Genomic DNA, 21,224 nt, shown 5'->3' on the forward strand with positions numbered 1-21,224 from the left:
ACTCCAGAGAACCCATGTGATAGCAGACAAAAAATGATATAGTTTGGTGACTTCTTCCTCATGGGAAAGGGGACAGTGATGCATGCATCAAACCTTCTAGATTTGTGGGGGCTTCCCAAGGGATTGCTTTCTGTCTTGCCTCACTTGGAGTACTGATGGGATCTGGCATACTCTAGAAGTCTTCAGGCTACAGAGAACAAGAAAGCAAGACAGCTTGAGACACCTGTAGAGAACCTGCAGTACCACAGACAGACACAGGAAAGATCAAGAGATTATGAGCTCCTGAAGGAAGGGAAGGGAACAGAAGGGAATGGAAGGGAACGGAAGGGAAGGGAACGGAACGGAACGGATGTAGGCAGTTACAGCTATGAACAGTCTTCTTAGAACTGCTTTTGCTGCATCCCATAAATTTAGTGTACTGTATTTCCATTTTCATTTGTCTCAAGATATTTTAGGAATTTTTAAAATTTCTTCTTTGATCCACTGGTTATTCAGTAACATGTTTAATCTCCATACATTTTTGTGAATTTTTCAGTTTTCCTTTTTATAGTTGATTTGTAGTTTTATACCATTGTGATCAAAAAAGATACTTGATATGATTTCAATTTTCTTAAATTATTAAGACTTGTTTTGTGACCCAGGATGTGATTTATCCTGGATAACATCCTATGTGTGCTTGAGAATAATGTATATTCTAATTATTTTGGATGGAATGTTTTGTAGATATCTGTTAGGCCAATATAGTTTAAAATGTTATTCAAATCTGCTGTTTTTTTTTTTAATTGCTTTTCTGTCTGTAAGGTCTATCCATTGATGCAAGTTGGTATTAAAGTCCCCTTCTGTTACTGCTATCTATTGTTTTCTTTAGTTCTGATAATGTTTGCTTAATATGTTTACATGCTCCATTGTTGGGTGCATGTATATTTACAACTGTTATATCATCTTGATTAATTGGCCCTTTATAATATAGTGAACTTCTTTTTGTCTCTTTTGTTCAATTTTGACTGAAAGTCTATTTTGTCTGATATAAGTATAGCCTACTCTGTTCTCTTTTGGTTTCCATTTGCATGGAATATCTTTCTGCATCCTTTTACTTTCAGTCCATGAGTGTCCTTAAAGTGAGTTTCATGTTAGTAGCATGTTGTTGCCTACTGTTTTTTAATCCATTTAGCCACTCCGTGTCTTTTGACTGGAGAACTCAATCCATTTACATTTAAACAAATTATTGATAGGTAAGGGTACACTGTTGTCATTTTCTGTTTGTAATTTCTCTTTTCTTTTTGCTGTCTTCCTTTGTGATTTCTTTCTTGATTTTTTTAGTAGTGGTATGCTTTGATTCCTTTCTTGTTATAGTTGTGCATCTATTCAAGGTTTCTTTTTTGTAGTTATCATAAGGCTTACATAAAACATCTCACAGTTGTAAAAGTCTACTTTAATCTATTTTAAGTCTATTTTTAGCCATTTAACTTCAATTGCATACAAAAACTATACTTTTATTTCTTCTCCCCAGCATTTAAGCTAATTATGTAATTTTATTTATGTTTTATTTTTTTTAAAGTTCATTAACTTATTTTGAGAGAGAGAGAGAGGGAGAGAGAATGAGTGAGTGAGGGGCAGAGAGAGAGGGAGAGAGAATGAGTGGGTGAGGGGCAGAGAGAGAGGGAGAGAGAGAATCCGAAGCAGGTTTGCACTATCAGCACAGAGCTTGACACAGGGCTCGATTCCATAAACCATAAGATCATGACCTGAGTCCAAATCAAGAGTCAGATACTCAACTGACTGAGACACCCAAAGCATGCTTCCTTTTACCTATTTTTTACTATGTTAATAATTTTGAATTTTGTTTTCATTTTCTATTTATATTGTAGTGTTTTCGTTCTGTCCATTTTACATTTGGCTTATAAGTAGCAGGCAACAGTCATGATCACAAAGAATGGTAAATGCCTTTTTCAAATATTTTATAATTAATTTATTTGGTATTTTCTATCATCTGAATGTTTGTGCCCCCCCCCCAACATTATTTGTTGAAATCTTAAACCCCAAAGGTGATGGAATTAAGAGGTGGAAGTCTTTGGGAGTTGATTAGGTCATGAAGGAAAAACCCTCATGAGTGATATTAATGCCCTTACAAATGAGGCTCCATGGAGCTCCCTAGCTTCTTTCACCATGTGAAGTTACAATGAGAAGTCTTTTCTTGGACTTTTCTTTTCTTGGACTTCCAACCTCCACAACTATGAGAAATAATTTTCTGTTGTTTACAAACAACTCAGTCTGTGGTATTTTGTTATAGTGGCTGAAAGAGACTAAGACAACTTAGTCTTAATATTGACAAATCAATTACTTATTAATAGTGACAAACTAATTACCTACTAATTTCTCTGAATTTGAGGTTTACATGTGAAGGAAAGGACCAGAAATTTTACTAGTTCTAAAGGAACTATTAAGGTGCTATTTTAGATTTTCAGCTGCATTTCAGGAAATTGGAATGGTGTTGATTTCTTAGAAAGAGACATGTGTGAACAAGGAAGTCCAGCTGGGTACATCTGGGTTGTGAGGCCAAATTAAAGGGTTGGTTTTGAGATAGTTGGTAGGAGGGGTCAGTGGGGCCAGATTGGGTCAGAAGATTGAATTTTCTTTAATATTCAATTAGGAATCATTGAAAGTTAGGGCAGGGTAATGGTCCAGCATGAAAACTCAAATTACCTGAAAGCACTTTGTAAGTTGAAAAAATACTGCAAATGAGTATGTTATTGTAGTTGTTATGAGGAACATATCACAAACAATATTTTGGGAAGACCATTTTGGTAGTGGCATGCCAGTAAGAATAGAAGGGAGAGGCTGTGGGCAGGGAGACCATAGGATCTTTTCCTCTTTGGTCTAAGAACTCTTTAAGCCTCTATCACAGCTAATCTTTGCTGAGTAGGAAGGGAGAGGACATTCAGATCTAGAGTATTACTTCTCATTCTTGAATGTGCATACAAATCACCTGGAAATTTTGTTTAAAGTGCAGATTTTGATTAAGAATTTTGGGGTGGGCCTGAGATTTCTTCTTCTTTAACAAGGTCCCAGGTAATTCCAATGCTGTTAATCCATGGAACATGCTTTATATAGGATGGATTCAGAGGAAGTTGTAAAGGATGAAGCCCCAGAGGTAGTGCAGATTCCAGTTGGCAGCTTGCTTTCAGTTTTAGTCAATTCCAGACAGTGAAAAAAAATCAACCGTCTCTCACTGTGAAGGGTTTCCAAGGTATGCACATCAAACATTAAAGGTTATATTATATTTAAAGGGCATCTGTCTCTTCCCTTATCTTAAATTATACTTAAAAGTCTTTTTCAATTATCCTATACCCTTTCTTTTTTTAAAAACAAAATTAGCGATAAAAATAATACACCACAGCACAGATGATGATAATATAGAGTCAAGGAAAAAGCCATTTTCCACTGAGAGTAGTGTTAAAATACTCTCACATAACAACCTCAATATTGACAAACTAATTGCTTACTAAGTTCTCTGAGTTTGAAGTTTACCTCTTAAAGAAGGACCTGACTTTTTAAAAAAAATTTTAACATTTATTTATTTTGAGAGACAGAGACAGAGCACGGGCAGGAGAGGGACGGAGAGAGAGGGAGACACAGATTCCAAGGCAGGCTCTAGGCTCTGAGCTGTCAGCACAGAGCCTGATGCAGGGCTCAAGCCCACCAACCATGAGATCATGACCTGAGCTGAAGTCAGAAATTTAACTGACTGAGCCACCCAGGCACCCCAAGGACTTTTAAACCATGACTAGCATAACTGACCATAAAAACTGAGGACTTTTTTTCTTACTGTATGTTTCAGAATATGTCTCTGAAAAATGGATTATATTGACTTCGTAAATATGAATCTTTATCCCTTCTTATTTTGCTTTGAATGCAAATCATCACAAAGTAAATGGCTTGATTGAATGTATACCTGTAGCTTGAAGGCTTCAATAGTTAAAATATATATTGAGCTTAGGGTGACCCAAATAGGATAGATATAAAGAATAATTGTCTATGTATCATCTCTGGAAAATATTAAGTTCTCATTGAAGAGCTCATTGTAATTTTCATGCAACTAAACTAAAACATTTTCTCTGTATTAAGAACACTATTTGAGGGAATTAAGGACATGTTCCCATTTTAGTTTCAGTTCACATTGTTTAATTGGAAATTTTATTTTCCCATTAGAATATTTTGCGTAGTATCTCAAAACCAAAGGTGGCTGGATGAATCTCTTCAGGATAACTTAGCCTATATTTCCAGAGGTTGTAGACTGCACTAAGGATTCTGTTAGGTTGTTTAATTGAAACATTTTGAATAGGTAGGTAATCCATGCTTATGAAAAAATGTAAAAATATACAAAAAGATATTGAAGTGGAAAGTAAGTCTCCCTCTTGATCAGGTTACCCTATATCCCAATGTCAAAGCAAAAATTGCAGCTGATAAACATGCAACAAAGACTTCATTCAAGGCTATTGCAACAGGGAGAGATACCAAAACTCTGTCTGAGCCCAATTCTACTAAAAAAAAAAAAAAAGGCGGGGAGCAGGGAGGGGGAGTAGGAGAGTTTTTTGGATCTGGGCTGGAGAAATCATAGGTCACCTGTATTTGCTAATTTACCTTACCCAAGGGAAAATTAAACTTTTTCTTTATGACAGGAAGTAGTTTCATAACTCAGAGCAAGTCACCTCCCTAGGTATTAGTCTCCTACCTTCCCATAGAAACTGGGAGATAGGGGCTGTCTTCCTTGATGGTTACATATCAAAGAGATGGCTCCCAGGTCCTTGAGAAAGATGGTTCTGGGTTAAAAAAGAGGCAAAGGACATTTTAAAAGATTTACTTCTCAAAGAGATAAAGAATTTACAAGTATAAGTTTTCTAAAGTAAGTGCTTTATGAAAAATGTTGTCAGGGGTCTAGAGTCACGAATTAGCTTGTCTAAGGTGTAGTCAAGCTAAGGGAATTGTAAGGCCTTCTTAGTCACTGTATACCTCCCTGAAGGCAACTGCTGTCAGGTTCTTAGATGTCTTTCCAGAGATGATAATCTATGCCTATTGGATGTAGATACATTTTATATTTTTCAATATTCTTTAACTTGCTTTTTTACTTTATAATGTATCTTGAAGACTAGTATTATTATAAATGGTATACAGTTAATAATAAATATTACTCTACCTTATAGATGTACTAAACTATTTAAATAGTTCTTAAATAATAACAATTTAGGCTGTTTTTAGGCTTTTATTATAATCAATGGTGCTGTACATTGGAACACACTTTGTTTTGCACATGAGAGAATATTTACACAATAAATTGCTAGAAATGGTATTGCTGAGTCAAGAAGGATGCATTTCAGATTTTGCCGACTGTTACCAAGTTGTCTTCCCTATGTTGTACCAATTTTGGTTTACATCAACCTTTGCAAACACAGCATGTTATCAAACTTTCTGATTTTTGCCAATATGGTAAGTGAAGAGTACTGACTTTTAACTTTTAATTTGCATTTTATATTATGAGCACTCATGCTGTCAGGGTACAGACATTCAAACTGCGCAATGGATTTATTGTTAATTGGCAGGTAGAAATAGTTATTAACTACCCATTAATGATAAAATGTCTAAATTGTAGGAAAAATACCAAAATTATAAAGTAGTTACAGGACTTTCTCCTTTTGCAAAAACCTTCAAGAGACAGAAGGTTAGGGACAGCCTTGGATAAAGGCTTTTGTCTTTTCTAGTCTCTAAGCTGCCCATTATCATGTTTCTGATTCATGCTATCCTGATAATTTTCCTTTCAATGTCTGTTCTTATACTTGCCTATACTATCAATAAAAACATGACTTTACAAAATCTGGGGGTGCCTTAACATGGTAGGTTAAGTGTCCAACTCTTGATCTCAGCTTAGGTCATGATCCCACAGTTCGGAGTTCAAGCCCTGCACTGGGCTCTGTGCTGATGGTGGAGAGCCTGATTGGGATTCTTCTCTCCTCTCTGACCCTCCCCCACTTGTGCTCGCTGTATCTCTCCCTCTCTCTCTCAAAATAAATTAGTAAAAAACTTTAATAAAAAAATAACTTGAAGTAAAGGGAGGTTTTGAAGAAAATAATTTTTGGAAAAATCTGCCTCTCATTCCTCTGAATCATCTAGCAGGAATAAGAAAAGGGGCTAGGTAAAAAACAGTACTGTTTGTTAAGCAAGGTCTCATTGAGTTTATTTCCCGATACAAATGTTATTTTGTTTAATTTCCGGCATAACTTTCAAAATAGATGATGTCATCTTTGTATTACATGTGTGCAACCTGAGATCAAAGGAGTGAACCAGTTGGACAAGGTTACCTGGATAGGGAATGAAATTGGAATTGGATCCCTTTATCGTGTCCCTGCAAAGCCCTGCTTCTTCCATGTGACACATATTCTCTGCCCATGCCATGGCATGTAGAAAGGTCTTGTCAGTTTATTTTGGCTGCATCCCATCTCAACTAAGAAAGTCCTTTCTGGCTTTTCTGGCTTTTTCTGCAGTGATACACACATAGACATTCTAATGTTAGTATATATGAAAAAGTGAATCATGTTTTACTGGATTATTTTGAATAGGTAAGAAAATAAGTATGTAGATACATGTGACTCACTGACAGAAATAGTATTTTGTTGACACTGAAGTTGCAATGTGTTTTGCCTAAATTTCCTAGAGGAATTTCAGTAAAAGATATCCACAAGAGTATATTTTGATTGTGCTGACAAAGCAGGCTGTTTCTTTTTTTTTTTTTTTTTTTCAAATTCTTTTTGTTTGTTTATCTCTTTTTGAGAGACAGAGCATGAAGTGGGGGAGGGACAGAGAGAGAGAGAGGGAGAGAGAGAGAGAGAGACAGAGTGAGAGTCGGGGAGGGGCAGAGGGAGAGGAAGTCACAGAATCCAAAGCAGGCTCCAGGCTCTGAGCTGTCAGCATAGAGCCTGATGTGGGGCTTTAACTCACAAACCGCAAGGTAATGATCTGAGCTGAAATCAGACGCTTAACTGAGTCACCCACGTGCCCCAAAGCAGACTGTTCTTTTTTTATTTAAAATTTTTTTAATGTTTATTTATTTTTGACAGAGAGAGAGACAGAGCATGAGCGGGGGAGGGGCAGAGAGAGAGAGAGACACAGAATCTGAAGCAGGCTCCAGGCTCTGAGTTGTCAGTACAGAGCCCGACGCGGGGCTTGAACTCACAGACCGCGAGATCATGACCTGAGCCAAAGTCGGACGCTCAACCGACTGAGCCACCCAGGCGCCCCAAAGCAGACTGTTTCTTAATTGAAGTATTTTTTTTCCATAATACATTTTAGAATTATATGGAGAAGGATGACCTAGCTTCATTTCTCCAGGACATGATTTCTTTAGAATAATAAAGGTTCCATGAAAAAAGATGGTATAACTGTGTGAATGTGAAAAATGATGAGGTGAAAAAAAGTGGGCAGACTGACTTCTTGAGACTTTAATATCCTAACAAACACTGCAGCCTCAAAGGGGGATTTTCGAATGGTGAGTTTCCCAATCACATTGGACCTAGAACTTCCTTTCATGACTATCCTTTGAGACTGGTGCACAGGAGGAGTCCACTGGGAAACACTGGTGTAGAAAGAGCTGCTGGTGAATAAGGATTGTAGATACCAATGTAAGTACCAAGTTATGACACAGTTTACACTATTGTCTTTAGGTTTATTAGTTTCTAAAATCTAGACTGCCTGCAATTTTTCAGGCACTTCTGGCCTGATTTATTCCACACGTCTTCAACTTACTATGATTCACCATTCTCAGCCTTCTTACTGCTGTTAGTTGGTCAGTATTCTCTCTGGAATCCTTAATGCTGTAGAATAGCAAGGCCTGTGATCATCAGTTGTTATATTTGCAGGTTGGCCCCTGAAGCCCCAGTTTGTGGTGTGGATAAAAGAAAAATACTCCCTTTAAAGGATTGTTATATTTTCACCTGGTAAAGTTACTGAAATGTCACTATGACAAAGACAGTTTCATCATAATATATATGCTTTTCCCCCCCAATTTCCATAAAATATTTTATTCTGAAGCACTAAAAGTAAATGATGGTTGGTTAGCAGTAGGTAGTGAATTTTGCAGTGCACCATCCACACCTCCCTTTACGATGAAGCATTCTTCAAACTGCCAGGTGTGTTGGCTACCAACTGTTCACAGCTGAGTGCCTCCCCAGCAATTGCTTTCAGCAACACAGGGCAAAGCCTCTTCCAAGGAAGCAACCAGTAATGCAGGATGAAAAAAGGCCAGGACTCTGCTTTAATCCTGGATGACTCTAAAAGGCTAGTCTACCTCCAAATCTCCCTGCCAATTCAGCTGAGCCCTTTATTTCACATTCGTGGTGATTTAACCTCTCCCTCTGCTCACTGTGGCCTCCTGCATTCTTTTCAAAGGTATTAGTCTCAAGAGCCTTGCTCAGTAACCTTCTTGCAAACACATCTCTGTCTCACTATTTCCTGATGGATCTGACTTAGGCCATAGTAATTTTGAGGAGTGTAGGCCTGCATAGTGTCCACTAGCATGGAAAAGAATGGACCTTGTAAAGCTGAGTTTATATCTACCTGAGTCTATTGAGACAAATATCTGTAGTCAAAACATCTAAAAGTAATTAATATCCACCTACAGTGTGGCAACCAAAATGCTTTTGTAGAGGGAATTGATTCCTTGTGGAAAACAAAGAATCCTACTTCTCTGAGTCTAGGAGGAAGCTAGAACAAATAAAATATTACAATACACATAGTCAGCTTGACCTTTTCTAGGGAACTAGACTTGGTTCATATTGTCAGTCATTTTGAATTTTTAAAAAATGTTTATTTATTATTTAAAGACAGAGTCAGAGCATGAGCAGGGGAGGGACAGGGGGAGAGGGAGACACAGAATCTGAAGCAGACTTCAGGCTCTGAGCTGTAGCACAGAGCCCGACGCGGGGCTCGAACTCACAAACCGCGAGATCAGGACCTGAGCCGAAGTTGGACGCTTAACTGACTGAGCCACCCAGGCGCACCATATTGTCAGTCATTTTGAATCATTGCACCCCAAATATTAGCACTAAATCATATTAGGGAGGAGGTGAAGCCGGCTGAACTCTATTAATGTGGCCTCCATCTCTAACTAAAAATAGTTGGACCCTTTGGAATCTGCCAAATTCTTGACTAGTATCAGGCTAAGTCAAGAGTCTACAAATCTAGAGAGACTCCACTAGTTTTGAGAAACTCTACAGTTATGTGAGAAAGGCCAAGGTTGAGGAAAGTAGGTACTTTTAGTGATAGGGGAGTGAATGAAGGAGAGGTTAAGGGAGGGAATGGGATTGTTTGACTTCAGATAGTAATGGCTGCATCATAATAATCATCTCCTTTTCCTCCCCCTCTTCTGCTCTTATTTATTGAATATGATTATGGGTCAGACACAAGGTGTATTTTTATTTAGTCCTACGAGGTAGACATTTTATCCCTATTTTAAAGATGAAAAAACTGATGTCCAAAAAAATCAAGTAAACTGCCTAAAGTCACTGCCCAAGTCTGGCTAGATCTAAAACCATATTCTTTCCTTTATGTTTACAATGGAAAGTGTGTTTTGTGCTTCTTTGTAGCAAGAGAATTAATTATTATTTGCTCAAAAGTTTCAGTGATTTAATCCAACAGATTGTGAATTATTCTCAATGTGCCAGTTAGGTTGAATTTTGCCTAATATATTGATGAGTAGATAATTTCATACTTGGAGCTATAACTAAGAAGAGTAATGGGAAAAGCAATAAAAATTTCAGAGGGAATTCATACACTAATACGTCTCTTTTTTTCTTTAGAGTAACTAAATATTTTGGAAAGAAAAATGCACATGCTCGCTGAATGCATTGACTTGTAAATGGAAAAAAAGGTACCATAATTATACAATTAAATATACTGAAAATACCATTTGTCAAGTTGATTATCGAAGATTAGGTAAACTAAGTTGGCTTCTGGAGTTGTTGAGTTTATTATTTGTCATTCTCTTCAGAGTTTAAAAGAAGTTTGGAAAAAGTCAGAATTATTGTGATAACTCTCCTATTTCTCTTGGGTCAGAATATAACCACCTCTGGGAATAGAAGGAAAGCTCTATTATTATCTCATCTCTGTATCATTTCTAGGACTATCTCAAGAGAGAAAGATTGAGTTGTAGCTAAAGAGAGAGACTGAGGAAAGTAGAAATATAAGGAATTTAACTTCTATTCCCTTGCTATCTACAATGAAACCAATTAGGATTTAGAAAAAGTTTTTAAAATAATTCAAGTTCACAAATACCCAGTTTAGGATGAAGTTGGAATTGTAAATTAGGTTGATTTACTTTAGGCTGAGGTATTTTATAGAAGTAATTATGTTAAATATTTCATGCAATGCTATTGGTTAATTAGGTAGTAAACAGCAAAATGAAAATCAGGAAAATGAAGACATTTATGATTGAATCACCAATTTTTAAGTGTGAGGTATGTATTACACAGGTTTACCTCAACTTTAAAGTCATGAGATAATCTTAAAAGTATAAACTGATGTGAAACCCAACAGGATTATGGATATTGTCTCTGGTGTCCATTTTGAAATATGTTGAAGTAAGAGTTATCTTCTCAATATAGCTGAATCTTAATTTGATTGGGAAAAAATCAGCAAAAAATATTTTAGGAAAACATGTTCTTCATTTCCTCAGTTTAAAAGGGACTTACACAATAAATAGAATATATAAACTCTATAATATAATTATATTCTAAATATAATAGAATAGAATAAATAAACTCATTTTGGAATAGATACTTCTGAAAATATTAGTCAAATTTTTGTTTATTATATATACATATTTATTGTTTATTATATTTTTTCAGTTTCTTTATTTGTTGTTGAGAGCATGATCAGGGGAGGGGCAGAGAGAGGGAGACAGGACACAGAGAATCTCAAGCAGGCTCCTTGCTGCCAGCACAGAGCCCAGTGTGGGGCCTGAAATCATGAACTGTGCGATCATGACCTGAGCCAAAATCAAGAGTCTGACGTTTACCTGACTGAGCTACCCAGGGACCCCTGTTTATTATATTTTAAATGTACTAATGGAGAGGCTACTCAAAGGAAACCGATGGTGACTCCTTAGTAAAATAAGAAAATTACTTTCTGAATTTATTTAGTTTATGTTTTTCTAAGTTTTTTAATGTTTATTTACTTCTGAGAGAGAGAGAGAGACAAAGCACAATTGGGGGCGGAGCAGAGAGAGGAGACACAGAATCCGAAGTAGGCTGCATGCTCTGAGCTGTCAGCACAGAGCCAGATGTGGTGCTTGAACCCAGGAACAGTGAGATCATGACCTGAGCAAAGTCGGATGCTTAACTGACTGAGCCACTCAGGCACCACTGTTTATATATATATATATATATATATATATATATATATAAATTAACTTAAAATGACCCATACTCTTTTATTATTATAATTTATCTTCTTTTATAGTTTCATAATAGTTTATTTTTATTTTATTTTATTTTTACGGTTTTACTTATTTTTTTAAATTTTATTTATTTATTTTTTTAATTTACATCCAAATTAGTTAGCATATAGTGAAACGATTTTAGGAGTAGATTCCTTAATGCCCCTTACCCATTCAGCCCATCCCCCCTCCCACAACCCCTCCAGCAACCCTCAGTTTGTTCTCCATATTTATGAGTCTTTTCTGATTTGTCCCCCTCCCTGTTTTTATGTTATTTTTTTTTTTCCCTTCCCTTATGTTCATCTGTTTTGTCTCTTAAAGTCTTCATATGAGTGAAGTCATATGTCTTTCTCCAATTTCATTTAGCATAATACCCTCCAGTTCCATCCATGTAGTTGCAAATGGCAAGATTTCATTCTTTTTGATTGACGAATAATACTCCATTATATATAAATACCACATCTTCTTTATCCATTCATCCATTGATGGACATTTGGGGTCTTTCCATACTTTGGCTATTGTTGATAGTGCTGCTATAAACAAGGGGTGCATGTGTCCCTTTGAAACAAAACACCTGTATCCCATGGATAAATGCCTAGTGGTGCAATTGCTGGGTCACAGGGTAGTTCTATTTTTAATTTTTTGAGGAACCTCCATACTGTTTTCCAGAGTGGCTGCACCAGCTTGCATTCCCACCAACAATACAAAACAGATACTCTTTCTCCGCATCCTCGCCAACATCTGCTGTTGCCTGAGTTGTTAATGTTAGCCATTCTGACAGGTGTAAGGTGGTATCTCATGGTGGTTTTGATTTGTATTTCCCTGATGATGAGTGATGTTTATCAAAATTTAAAAAGATTAATGTATGCAGAGGTGAGTAAATATTTTGTATATTAATGTTGCAGTGGCACCTTCTTGCTGAATTAAAAGCGAATCCTGAGTGCCCATTTAAAGTAGCTTATTTGGGTTTGATATCTGATATGTATATAAGCATATAAGAGGTATTTTTTTCCTCTGGGAATAAGCATTGCAATGTGATACAGTTTTATTTTTCTTGTTTACTATAGTAACAATGATTGCCTGTAGCTGATATTCTCTGAAACACACTTATTTCAGCCATTGTCTGGCATTTATACCCTGTGAATGCAGTTGTTGCCAATATGACTAATTATCTGTTGACTAATCGTTCACAAAATTTAATGCCTTATGTTTTAACTATCCCTCATTCAGTTTCAAACTTCTAAAGTCATAGTTACTCAGTAGATTATTCTCAGATATAAGCACTAACAAGGGACAATAAGGAAAATTCCATGACATGGAAACTTGATGAAAAACTAACACGGACATTAGATACAACTAATTTTGGTATATTTTCATTTCTTTATTCTCTAATAGTAAAAATCGATGTCACATTTAAATATTGAATACTTTTATTATTATGCTGCATTTTAAAATTTTATTAACTTGAATTTATTACTAATTCATTTGGATAAAATGGCAGAAAAAATGAGAAATGCTACTTTTCTGATTTATCAAAATTTATGAATACTGGCACATAATTTTATTCCAAAAAAAAGACAATGGCTCAGAGCATAATATTGGATGTTATATATGTAAACATTTAAACAACACAAATATTTTTCCCAAACAGCTTTCATTTTTAAAAAGATAATATGTAAATAATTTTTCTAAGGAGGTAATAAAAATACTTAATATCCCATTGCAAAAGCAGGCTATAAATACTGACTACAGAAGTTTGTTGTGGCTTGCATGAACTCTTCTCTCACAAAACCTTTCCGGTGAAGCACAGAGCCCTGAGAGAGAAATGGGTTCCTACATAATGAATAATGTGAGGACTTAGACATGTAAAGAATTGTGACTTTTCTAACTTTTTCCCTTTGTAATTTCACACTGTTTCCAGAACAACTCTGTGGGATGGTTAGGGCAGCTTCTTTGAGACCTATTTTATCTATTTCTCTTCCATTTCTAATAATCTTGTCATGATTATGGCCATAGTCTTGGTTTAGGACTACATTACTTAGCACACTAGCTATGGGAATGTGCTCCTGTCTGGAGTCCCTGCCTCTGATCTACTGCCAGCTGCTATAAGAGTAATCTTGATCTAGGGCACTGAATATGGCGTTTCTTATCTTCAAAAACATTTAATGATCTCATCACTATCTGTATTTTTGTAAAGTTCTTTATGTGACTTTAACATGCACCTAATTTTCTAAGTGGTTTAAAATATTCTAAATTAATTAGATCCACTTGGTTGTCTGTGCAAATGAGGCCAAGAAAAGAACAATGGGAAAGTAGTAGGGTAGTTAAATAAACAAAACATAATGTAATATTTTAAGGAAAAAACACAAATTAAACACAAATATTTTTCATACTGGGTGAAGAGCTTGCCAGTATATTCCTAGTTAGGGAAATTTAGAATTAAAATGTTCAATAATGAAATGATTGTAGCTTTCTAGAATGTTGACTGACAGGCTTTGACCTGCTAATGAAATTGGCATAATATTTTAATGAATTATAACTGATAAAATGTGAATAATGACACCCAGAGTTAAACTAAATGGAACAGATTACATGGGAGATAGAGTTAAATTTCTCATAAAAGATATCTGATGACAAAGTAATTACAAAATAATTATGTAGTAAATTATATTTTTATCTGTACCAGTGGGAAAACTCTATTTGCTGATTTGCTTTAAACTTTGTTAAACAAACTTTCAGTAAAATTAATCAGCCAGTCAAAAACTGATTTCAGAAAAATTTAATATGATGTACTAGAAGAATGAGGATGGTTTTATTAATCATCCTAATCTACTTTTATGTTTCAGCTTCCACCAAGTTACTTTGGTTACTGACATGATTTTGTAATTTGAATACATAAGGATATTGATCTGTCAATGCTATAGCTAAGAAATTTGCATTTCCAAGGCTTGGGAATCTCTCTGTCTCTCATACACACACACACACCCATATACACATACACACACACACATACACACATACACAAACACACACATAGCTTGTATATTAAATACATTTTTACAAAATTTCAAAATCAGGGAAGAATGAATCTGACCAAGACTAATGCTAGGATCAGTGGTTTCAATGATAATATATATTCACCAGAATCCTTGCTTCCATTTATCCTTATTTTCCCAACTACAGCCACCCTTCAGACATCATCACTTGATGAATCCAACTATTCATTTCTTTGATTCTGTTCCCAGGCTGCAAAGTGTTGCTGGACAAATCTCCAAGTTAAGTCAATAAGCTCCACATAGGTCTTATGCTTTCTAGCTCCACTGGAGTTCCTGCATGCTTCTTCATGGTCTCTTCCCCTTTTTTTATCGTGTTCTCTGCAACTGACTTTACTGGGTTTTCCAAAAATGTGTTCCTCTTGTCAATGGCATACTTCACCCTCCCAATGCTGCCAAGAAGAAAATATGGCCATTAGACAGGACCAGTTCCAAACTTTGTTTCTGACTTGAATATGACATCATATACTCTGGTCTCCTTCTTGTTTCCTATTAAAAGAAGAGGAGTTGATTTTCCTTTCCTAGTTTAATCACTCACTCTTACTCGGTGTGGTAAACAGAATAATGCTCCCCCCAAAATGTCAACATCTTCATATATGGCCCTTGTAAATATTTTACTTTATATGACAAAAGAGGTGGCGCCTGGGTGGCTTAGTCGGTTAAGCGGCCGACTTCGGCTCAGGTCATGATCTCGCGGTCCGTGAGTTCGAGCCCCGTCTCGGGCTCTGTGCTGACAGCTCAGAGCCTGGAGCCTGTTTCAGATTCTGTGTCTCCCTCTCTCTGACCCTCCCCCGTTCATGCTCTGTCTCTCTCTGTCTCAAAAATAAATAAAACTTAAAAAAAAATTATATGACAAAAGAGACTTTGCAGATGATTAAGTATAGAATCTTGAGATAAGGAGATTGTTCTGGATTATCTGAGTTGGCCCACTTTGCTCACAAGATCCTTGTAAAAAGGAAATACAAGGTCAGAGTCAGAGGCGATATGAAGATTTGACAACAGAAGTTGAGGGGTGTGTGTGTGTGTGTGTGAGAGAGAGAGAGAGAGAGAGAGACAGAGAGACAGAGAGAGAGAGAGAGAGAGAGAGACAGAGAGAGAGAGATTTGAAGATCTCATGCTGCTGGCTTTAAAGATGGAGATGAAGCTATAAACGAAGGAATGCAGATAGCTTCTAGAAGCTTCAAAAGGCAAGCAAATGGATCATCCTCTATAGCCTCCAGAAAGGAGCTCAGCCCTACTAACATCTTGATTTTTTTATCCTGATAAAACCCATTTTGGACTTCTGACCTCCAGAACTGTAAGATAATAATTTTTGTTGTTGTAGGCTACCAAGATACAACATCAGTATGAAACTAATACACCAGTATCTCAGTTCCCATCACTTATAAAGAGATTTTATCCCATTATCTTGTCTATTTTCTCTACCAAAAATTTGCCTATTCTTTTACCTCTTTCTTTTCAGGTTGTAAAAAACAAAAACAAAAACAAACAGGCTTCCATTATCCTGCTCAAATGACTGCACTTATATCTCTCCTTCCTTTCAGTATCACTCTTATTAAGAAATACTTAATGTCCTCAAACTTTGGTTATTGAGTCTCTGACTCCTGCCCTTCCCTGAATGGCTTTTCCAACCTTCATGGCAGTTTCTTCTTATTTGACAAATTTAACTAAGCTTTTCTCTCATATGAGGGATTTGCAGTTTTCAACAGTAATTTCCTATTCTCTCGCAGCTTCTACTTATCATTTCGATTAGTCTATTTGGGATTCTTCATAGGATCCTTTTCCTCTGTCTGGTCACTATTTATATATTGGTGGATGACTCAAGTTCTACTCTTTTCTGTCTTTAGTTTTTATTTACCATTTAAACTTTGGGTGATCTGATCTACTTTCATGGTTTTCATTACCAGATATAAGGGGAAAACTTCTAATCAGTGAGTCGCAAATTTATTCTTGAATTCTAGATGCATTATCTACTAGACATGTCTGCCTGTTTGTCTTCCAGGCACTCCAAACATTATTTAAACCTAGAGAGATTCTTCTCATGTTCAGTGTTTCATAGAAGAAACAAGGAATCACCCTTAGCTTCTCTATCCTACTGATTCTTCTTTCTATTTTGCTCATTTGAGTTTATTTCATTAACATCAACCAAATTAATCTTTGTGCCCCACAATGCCTCCACCATTTGAAAGGTCACCTCATGTTTTCTCTAGAAGATTTAAAAGCCTCCTGATTGGTCCTTCTGCCACAAACTTCCTCACCTCCAAACCTGTCCTCATCCTGCCTCCAGCATTATGTTACCACAGATAAAACATACATTCCTTAACATTGCTTCTAAGTGCTTGCTTCAGCAGCACATACAGTAAAATTAGAACAATATAAAGAAGATTAGCATGGCTCCTGTGCAAGGACAACATGGTCCCTAAGATTTGTTCTAGTTTACTGACCAACTTCCCAACATTTCTTCTCTCCACATCAGATACCCTGTGTTCCGAACATTGACAGCAGCTCCATATTCACGAGACCTGCCTCATCCTTTCTTGATTGCATGTCTTTGCATACATTCTTCCTCAAATTTGCTTCCTTCTTCTTTATGTAGCAACATCTGCCAATCTGTTAAGCTCTTTGAATCTTTTCTCAAGTAGCCAGAACCAGTCACTAAATGTATGTTTCTAGATCACTCTGTTCCTGTCTATGTTATAGCACTGTATTGCACTGTAATTATTAGTTTTTGTATTCTGTATGACTGGTCTTTGAATTATTTAAGGGTAGGCTATGTCTTCTTCATGTTTATATACCTAGTACTTAGCACTGTGCTTGACATATGGGAAACATTAAGTAAAATGTAGCATGGGCCAATGACATCATAAATTGGTGTGAACAAAAGGTTATGCAATAATTTTCTGAAAAACAACCCTCAAAAGGCTGTAAGTAAAACTAGATGGAAGCTGTGAAAGAATTGATTATGAAAGTAAACACATCATGGTTGATGTGGTAGCAGAAATAACAGTTCAAGGATTTGACATTCCTTGTGAGGAAGGCCCTTTACTTTCCAGTTGGTTGTGTACACAGATGAATAAGATGCCATCTCTGTTCTCAAAAGATTACAATCTGTAAGGAAAAACAGTCATGTGAACAATTTAGTGGAATAAGGAACTACAAAAGCATCACACAAAGAGAGGGTAGTGAGTTCCTAGAAAGGCTTCCTAGAAAAAGTAATTAAATCAAGAAAAAGGGGAAACATTTTTGAGGCAAAAAGCAAATATTACTACCATAAATTATAAAATTTAAGATGGGTAATGTGTGAAGTGGAACATTAGTTATTATGTTCTTCCTGTAAGCCAATGGAAAATGTGTCATTTTCATGTCCATTTATGTATATTTGAAAGCTATATTCTGATTGAAAATTTCCTTTATTATAAATTAGTGTGTACAATAAATTTTATTAAGCAACCATATTGAATTTGTGCCTGGCTAGAGGAGAAATCAAAATATTTTAGTACAATCTCTGATCCTATTATGGTGGGAAGAGAACAAAGCATGTATCAGGTGAAGTGATAGAGCTCCTGTTGGACCTGGCATCCGTGTATAGGAAATTTAGGCTTTGTTCTTATTCCCACATCCTTTAAGGATGTGATCAAAGACATTTAGGTCTCTCAAACCACACAGTTTGAAACTGACAGTCACCTCAGAGAAAAGATTCTGACGAGTCTATGGGAATGCTATCAGAATACCATCAGTCAATTATTATTGTAAATTAAACAAATATCCCTGATAAAAATCATTAAAACCTATACATAAAATTAATTTAATAATTTTACTTTGTAGTTATTTAGTCCCAGCAAGGGAAAATTTACACACTAACAATGAGTTTTAATAGTTTTTAGTTGCAATTTTGATATACAATGAGACTAAGATGTTGACATGCATTTGATATTGATTGTTTCTTCCAGAATGATAAATCTACCTAAGGAAAAAAGTAATCATTATATATAATGAAAATCAGGTGGTTTTGAACTCTACTGTATCTGGATAGGAAAAGTTCCCAAAACTTACTTGTTTTCTTTGTTAAGAATTTTTTAGCTGTTGGGGCACCTGGATGGCTCAGTCAGTTAAGCGTCCAACTTTAGCTCAGGTCATGATATCACGGTTCATGAGTTTGAGCCCTGCATCAGGCTCTCTGCTGTCAGCGTGGAGCCTGCTTTGGATCCTTTCTGCCCTATCTCTGTGCACGCAGTCTCTCTTTCTCTATCAAAACTAATTAAATAAATATTTTAAAAGAATTTTTAGCTGTTCTTATTTTTTCATACGTTCAAATTAATTTATAATCAGCTGTGAAATTTCTTCGAAACTATGTAAGATTTTTATTGAAATTACAATTAAAGAGCATTAATTTAAAAAGAATTGAAATTTTGTGTCAATTGATGAATATGGTATACATCTCTATTTGTCTCAATGAGGATTTATATTTGTCTACAGAAAGGTGTAAAATATTTGTTAAATTTGTTCCTGGTATCTATCTTTATTATTATTATTACTATAAATGGTGTTTTGACCTACTTCATGTCTACCTTAGAAAAGCCTGTCTAGTGCCTTTCCAAAGAAGACATTCAGATGGCCAACAGACACATGAAGAGATGCTCAACATCACTCATCATCAGGGAAATACAAATCAAAACCACATTGAGATACCACCTCACACTGGCCAGAGTGACTGAAATTAACAACTTAAGAAACAACAGATGTTGATGAGGATATGGAGAAACAGGAACCCTCTTGCATTGTTGGTGGGAATGCAAACTGGTACAGCCACTCTGGAAAACAGTGTGAAGTTTCCTCAAAAAATTAAAAATACAATTACCCTACAATCCAGCAATAGCACTACTAGGAATTTATTTAAAGGATACAGGAGTGCTGATTCATAGGGGCACATGTACCCCAATGTTTATAGCAGCACTTTCAACAATAGCCAAATTATATCCATCAACTGATGAATGGATAAAGATGTGATTTATATATACAGTGGAATGCTACTTGGCAATGAGAAGGAATGAAATCCTGCCATTTGCAACAATGTGGATGGAACTTGAGGATATAATGCTAAGTAAAATAAGTCAGTCAAAGGCAGATATCATATATTTTCACTCATATGTGGAATTTGAGAAACTTAACAGAAGACCATGGGGGAAGAGACGGGGGAAAAATAGTTTCAAACAGAGAGAGAGACAAACCATAACAGACTCTTAAATACAGAGAACAAACTAAAGGCTGATGACAGGGAGAGAGGGAGACAGGAAAATGGGTGATGGGCATTGAGGAGGGCACTTGTTGGGATGAGCACTGGGTGTTGTATGTAAGTGATGAATCATGGGAATCTTCTCCCAAATCCAAGAGCACACTGTATACACTGTATGTTAGCTAACTTGTCAATATATTATATTAAAAAAAAATAAAAGCTTGTCTAAGAATTTTCCTAGAATGATTATTTTTAATGGCAAGGATGACTGGAACTATGCATTTATTGACCAGAGAAAGTATGAATTGTGCTCTCTCCACACAATGGAATATGGTACATAAAGTAAATTTGAGTGAAAAACAGTATATACAAAAATATGAGTAAATATTAGAAAGTAAATATAATAAATCTTATAAAGTGTTATTATACTTTATTAGTTAAATACATTGTTTTGTATGCCTCAAATATTAGATGCTGCTTTTTAAGAGGAATAGCTCAATGACTTTTAAAAATGGTTAAGAATTTACAAATAAATAACATCACTAAGAATCACTGTAAATCCTTTTACTACTAACTTGTAATCCTCTTATACAAGGCCTGTGAACACCAAATCCTTGGAAAGAGGCTTTTATAAGCTTTGTATGTAGCCTTAGACATAATAAGAAATATGTTTTCTTAATACATCAAATTGATTCTGTGCTTGAAAATATGATACTCTTTGAAATAAATAAAATATGGCAGTATATTATTAGAATATCAGCATTATAAAATTCCTTTCTTCAGGTCTTTACAAAACTATCATCTTTTTAATAAGGCCAACACTGACTATCACTGCAAACTGCTCTCTCCATTCCCTAACTGTGGTCTTTTTTTCTTTCCTCTCATTCATAGCACTTAACATCTTTGACCATACTGTGTACTTTATTTATACTTCTTGTGTTTAATATCTATTTTCTATCACTAGAAGGCAGTGTGGGAGCTAGCTTCCAAGATGGCCCCCTATGTTCCAGTTCTAGTATTTGCATCTGGCTGTGGTACTCCCCCCGCTTTGAATCGTGTGTGGTCTGTGTGAAAAATAGAATACTGTAGAATTGGTTTTGTATAATTCTCAAAACTAGGTCATAAAAAATACTTCAGTTTCTACTTTGTCCTCTCTTGGATCATTTACTCTGGATAAAGCCATCTGTCCTATTGTAAGGACATTCAAGTAGCCTTATGGAAAGGGATGTATGAGAATGAACTGAGGCTTCTTCATAATAATGAGAAACAACTTGCCAGCCAAGTGATTGAGTGAGTGATCTACCTTGAGAGTGGATTTTCCAAAGCCAGTCATGGCTTCTGGTAACTGTATCTCTGGCCCCCATTTGACTAAAACCTCATAAGAGACACTTAGTCAAAATCATCCAGGTGAGTTGCCCCTGAATATGTGATTCTCAGAAACTGTAAGAGATGATAA

At 35.9% G+C, this 21,224-nt stretch overlaps 1 long non-coding RNA gene and 1 other non-coding gene across 3 annotated transcripts in view; both read left to right on the top strand.

Moving 5' to 3' along the window:
• LOC128777682 (uncharacterized) overlaps positions 1 to 20,522 on the top strand; it is a 47,566-nt gene extending 27,044 nt beyond the window's left edge. Inside the window, exons 2-3 of one of the 2 annotated variants that reach the window (XR_008422975.1) lie at positions 9,846 to 9,916; positions 19,109 to 20,522. This is a non-coding gene — a long non-coding RNA (uncharacterized LOC128777682). Of the gene's footprint in view, positions 1 to 5,248; positions 9,917 to 19,108 lie in introns of those variants that run through there. The other variant, XR_008422974.1, reaches the window with a different exon arrangement.
• On the top strand, positions 16,871 to 16,976 carry LOC128777868 (U6 spliceosomal RNA). Its single transcript, XR_008423185.1, has one exon. It is a non-coding gene; the product is annotated as a U6 spliceosomal RNA (small nuclear RNA).
• Positions 20,523 to 21,224: the final 702 nt, after the last annotated feature.

This window comes from Panthera pardus, unplaced genomic scaffold (genome assembly GCF_024362965.1).
Source record: "Panthera pardus isolate Hobbes unplaced genomic scaffold, ASM2436296v1 HiC_scaffold_17, whole genome shotgun sequence".
Taxonomy (NCBI): Eukaryota; Metazoa; Chordata; class Mammalia; order Carnivora; family Felidae; genus Panthera; species Panthera pardus.